This window comes from Patella vulgata, chromosome 5 (assembly GCF_932274485.2).
Source record: "Patella vulgata chromosome 5, xgPatVulg1.2, whole genome shotgun sequence".
Lineage (NCBI taxonomy): Eukaryota > Metazoa > Mollusca > Gastropoda > Patellidae > Patella > Patella vulgata.
The window spans coordinates 75,847,870-75,853,509 of record NC_065883.2 but is presented as its reverse complement, the minus strand read 5'-3'; the positions used below and the strand labels follow the sequence as shown (position 1 = coordinate 75,853,509).

The 5,640-nt window shown below is 37.9% G+C and overlaps 1 long non-coding RNA gene across 1 annotated transcript; it reads left to right on the top strand.

The window, feature by feature from the left end:
- The first annotated feature begins 1,942 nt into the window (after positions 1–1,942).
- On the top strand, positions 1,943–5,150 carry LOC130013048 (uncharacterized). The gene is made up of 4 exons (XR_008788333.1): positions 1,943–2,099; positions 3,391–3,563; positions 4,309–4,589; positions 5,041–5,150. It is a non-coding gene; the product is annotated as an uncharacterized LOC130013048 (long non-coding RNA).
- The last annotated feature ends 490 nt before the right edge of the window (positions 5,151–5,640 follow it).

Genomic DNA, 5,640 nt, shown 5'->3' with positions numbered 1-5,640 from the left:
ACACTTTAAGGAAGGGTTGATGAAAACTGCCGCATGCTGGTTTTTCCTATCCATGTTTGCTTTCCTATCTCGGTTCTCGCATAAGATATACTGTTTAGCGTAACTTTGCTTTAGTGTGTTACGTTTAATTTGATCGGGGGGCATATTCGTCGACGTCAACGTCAACCAACAATACTGCAAGAATTGGCCGTGGTACTGTAAGAAGTGTGGGACAGATTGCCCAAAATCGTGATTGGATGGTTGATTAGGAGTATGCCACGACGAATTGCTGGATGTCTGAGGATTTGTGGAGCAATTACTTATTATTAAGACAAAAATCAAAAACGTCCATTTTCACTTTTGACAGTGTATCTCTTTGCGAGTGAAATGGGGCCGTCAGATAAGCCGCCCATATGAACTGTTTAAGTTCATGTGTAGGCAATTGGCAATTACCTCTAATAAAAACATCAGTGCATTTCCACAGTTTTGTATTGTTTCTGAATATCCCTTACTTTTTGAAGAGTATATTATAATTCTAAAATTTACAAAATAATCACAAGGCGTTCAAACTGAAGAATTCAAACCGAATGCGACATTGGCTAAAGAAGGGGGAGAGAGAAATGGGGTTCAACGTCTACTCGACACAAACTAGGTCATTTCGGGACTAACATATGGTTAAATTTTATTTCAATAATTCGCTTGGACGTATGGGTCTTTAGCAGTTGAAGGAAACCTGAGGACCCGGAGAAAACCCACGAGGTCGGACAGGCGACTTTAATCCTTATCACGTACAACCGGGGAATCGAAACCACGCCAGTTGACTCACGCTAACCATTCAGCCACCCATCCTCTCTAGCTAAAGGGGAGTTTTATATAAAGCCCTAATGATATAAACCACCCTGCACGTTTCAAGTCAGTAGCTTGAAGCGTATATATGGTATTAGTGTCAGTGGCTTGTGGCACGAAGTAACAGTATATTGTCGCATACATAATATATTATGTCAACGCTTGGGCGACATAATATATTGTGTTGACGCTCCAAGCGTGTTAGCATATTAGACCTGTAGACTCAGTGGAATGTACGCGTCATCAGAGCGGATCCAGGGGTTGGACCATGGGGACCGGTCCACCCCCTTAACAATAGAAAGTGTCCCTGTAAATAAAAGAGGGCATCCTTATCAGAAAAAGGGCACCTGTGATGTCAGAATTTCAAAAAAGGGCACTTTTCTTTCGGATTTTCTTCATGAAAAAGGGCACCCTTAGTCGGAATTTTCATAAAAAAAGGGCACTTGTGATATTGGAATTTTCAGAAAAGGGGCACCTTTCTGTCAGCATTTTTAGAAAAAATGACGCAATACATAAACAAAAAGCACATTACATCAAAAATTTTAGAAAAAAGGTCATCCAAACAGGCAACTGGGTATTTTTTAGAGGAACAATGTCAGAATTTTCAGGAAAAAAAGCCACATAGGGCCCTATATATTGTTCTTCTTCTTGCATCAATTTTCCAAATCTTCTGTGGGTCGGAGCTTCGCAACATCGGTGCTCTCGAAGCCGACATTTACCAGTTATAATCACGTAAATTCAACGGTGCACTTTTTATTTTATAGAGTGCCCTTTTTTCGTTGGTCCTACCCAGTAGCGGATTATCATTGAGGCTGATGAGGCTGCAGCCTCAGACCCAAAGATTTTGTAAAAAATAAAAAATTTGGACTTGTCTGATTAAAAACGCATAGACAATGAATGTTAGGGGGCGGGGTTTAGGCCCAACGGGAATCAACATAGGCCCTGACCCGAAATTAATTAGACCCACGCCATTTTAAATAGGCCCAATAGGCCCTCCAGCAACTGCCGCCTCAGGCCTTGGTGGAGCTTAATCCGCTACTGGTCCTACCCCTTGATGAAATCCTTGATCCGCCCTTGCGTCACGTGATGCGCTGGTTTCTATCAGCAGGAACTTTCTCGACGTGAATCGCCATTGGCATTCCATTATTATTGTTAAACGTATATATAATATAGTGTTCTGATCGCTACTGCCTGGTGGAAGCCTATAGTCACCTCTTATCTTTTAACACAGTCATAAATTGTCAGTTAGGCCTAGCCTCAAATCATTTTGTAAGGTAAAATATCCCAGCCTGCAGATTGGAATTTTATCAGATGTCGGTCACCTTGTTCCAAAATGGCTACCCTTGTCCTTGTCCTTGAAATTTGGATCCGATATAAATATTGAAATTAATGGTTAAGAAGATGACGTAGTCTCTTGGTATTTGATGGGTTTCAGTTTGACTTACATGATCTGGTATTGTAGCAGCTAAAGAGTTTATTATATAGAAGCCTAAATGATAAAAAAATGGCATTATTATTAATTTAATACCGTAGCATTTTTGGGCTGATGGTATTATAGGCCTAGTAGTAATACTACTACAGTATCAGCAGGGGTGTCGTTAACGGTGGTGTCACTTTCCCTAATCCGAAAAGTTGGTACTGGTAAAAATCCTGAAAACAAAATCGCCAGCATGAATACACTGATCACTGACGGACTACATCAGTCAAATACCCCCAGGTCAAATATACCGCCCCCCCCCATTCACATACCCCCAGGGTCATATACCTTCCGGTCATATGCTCTCCCAGTCATATACTCCTTGGTCAAATACCCCTGGTCAAATACCCCCAGGTCAAATACCTCCAGGTCAAATATACCCCCCCCCCGTTCATAAAATACCTCCAGGTCAAATAACCCCCCCCCCCCCCCTCGACTATTTACTCCCCGATCAAATACCCTGTCGACCAAGTCGTCCCGAAAATCCTGAAGTATTGGGGTAAGAGCACATGGTAGTGTATATGTGTTTTTGCGGATAAATACGCAACAACAAGGCAACCAATCAGTGTCTAGTATACCTAGCTGTTGTACTTGCACTATATAGTCCCCATTTATTCATTTGTGGGGGGGGGAGGCAGTAAATCAAAGTTTGTCGACACCTCTAATAAATTGAAGACTGGTTGACAGAAACAAACTGAATATTAGAGGCATCCCACAATGTATTGAGATATATTATCCAAATACTTATGTAAATTGGTTGAGTTTTTTGCTTTTTTTTATTATAAGCACATGCACAGTCAAGTGTTATGTAAATCTTCTCTTAACCCAAATTAAACAACTGAATGATTAAATGTTATTTTTTCAATTACTAGTAATTTTTAATCTAATGAAAGGTTACTAACCAGCAGTCTGGGAATAGTAGAATTCTTTTATGTTAAGATGGCACATCTTTCGAAAGCGCATTATGCATTTGAAATTTATTTGTTATTTGCTCAAGACTTGAAAAGGGCTGTTGATTGAAAGACACGGAATATGGTTATAAACCAATACTGAAAGCAGACCAATATTTAGTCATTCATTTTATATAGGATGCCAATAACTAAAAGGAAAATACAGAGAAAAATTAAGATCTTTTCACCTAATGGAAACAGAACTGTGACAATACATTATAGAAGACCAGGAAGTGATCTACAACAAAATAGAGTATCTGCAAATATTCCAACCACATCTACAGACAACTTGCCTATTAATATTCCCAATGGTAATGTACTAGTACTAAATGTTTTAATATCTATCATATTTATTTCAGAAACACTTTAAATATAAACCAAAAGCAGTGGCTTTACTAGTATTTTTTTACCATAATGAAAATCATCTTTGATTTCCAATTTAGCTAGTGGATTTCCAAACTTATATCAGATTTAAGCATGTTTGTTTAGTAGGCCTATTTATGTGCATACATAGATCAAACAATGACAAAGAATTAAGATCATTCACGGACATCTGTCGGTTTCGCAGACCCTAGGAACTGCCAAGGACACCTAGTCATTCGGATGGAACGCAAAAATAAAACTATGTCCCGTATACATCAGTGCGCACATTCTACTGGCAAAATTTCCCTTCTTGCACCCTGTCTGGCATATGCCTGTCTTCATTAGCCAATACAAAAAGTGCATTAAAGTAGGATGTAGAACCCCATTGTCGAACCCCCATCATAGTAGAATATCATTATAGCATAATCGACATAATTGATAAATTATCACCCCTTCAGAGTCGGACTTGAAGTAGTGGAAGTGTTTTAGGGGATGTGCCATCAACAACGGTCTAGAGGCGCTATTATGAAGTATTTATAAAATGTATCTTTTAAAGTGCTCAAAAGCGCTTCAGGGGCTGCATGTGCCTTGGCACATAGGCCAGTCCGACCCTGAGCCCCTTGTATTCCCAACTCTCCAATATATCATTGTATTTTTTTCAATCTTTTATATTACATGTATTGATAATTGCAGAGTTTAACACAGAGGAAACACCATCCACCTCTACATCCTCAAGTAACAATTATCAAAAGAAAAAACAGCAGACTTTTGATAATTGGTCAAAGATTAAAGATCCTTTAATCGACATTCATATTGAGGAGTTAAGTCCTCCAACATTCGAATGTCAGTTCTGTTTGCGTCATGATGAGAACATCATCTTTTGCTTTGATTGTGGACCCTTGGCATTCTATTGTTCAGATTGTTGCATCAAGGTCCACAAGACAGTTTGTTTGCATTCTCCACAACAATGGCAGGTAAAACTACTATTATAAAATATTTTTTAAACATTATTTTTATCAGTTATTATTATTTAGTTCAATCTCAGTGGTAAAAATGTTTTATAGTTCTACAATTAATAAGACTGTGTATGATTTTAAATTTACAAACATCAGATTATATTTAAACAGTGTAAACAAATTTAAATATAGAATGACGACATTCCAACTGTCTGTGATGATTTTAATATCATATTTTGGACAATAAGTGGTTTTAAGTGCTCAAAATGGCCCTGATTGCCACCGAAGATCATCTACGACCCTGAACCTAAGTGGCCTCCAGACCCCCGACCTAAACAATTTGCGCCTTGAGCCAAACTCAAACCCTAGATCAACCCCTCTCATTTGTTTCAAATTGCATTATTTATATTTAAAATAAGGATGTCAGTTCTGCTCGGGCCATTTTGATCATTTTCTGTGTATCTTTCAGGGTGAAATATATGTCCCGTTCAATTTACCAGCTTGTATATACAAACGATTGGATAAACATGAATGTGAATCACAGTATATCTCACCTATATATGTTGTAGATGTGAAGGGTATTTTTCATTTTGAATTATCACAGTTTGTTATTTTAATTAGTTCAATAACATGTTTTACAAGTTAGCAGCATAGAACAAGTGGAAAACGGTTCCCTTTAAAATCAACTCGTTTAAATGAGAATTTAAATAGAATTTCTCAGCTCTCTGTATAACAACAGATAGTATTCAAACATTTCCTGTCTTTCAGTGTACATTAAGATCACAGACTTGATAACCAGGACAAAATGAAATCTGTCTGAGTTCCGTTTTGCAGAAATATGCATGATTTAGTAAGTGAGCTGAAGCTAGTGGGCAAGAATAGGATATATGAATTCAATGTGAACTAGAATCTAATGTCTTTTCTAATCATAAATATAAAGTGGAATAATATTCAAATTGTTTATTCAGGATCACAGCATCAATGTTCAATAACCTTATGTCATTGTGAAGAACCACCCATTACTTTAATGAGGTATCGTTTGTGGGCTGCTTCTCCACAAAAGCCCAGA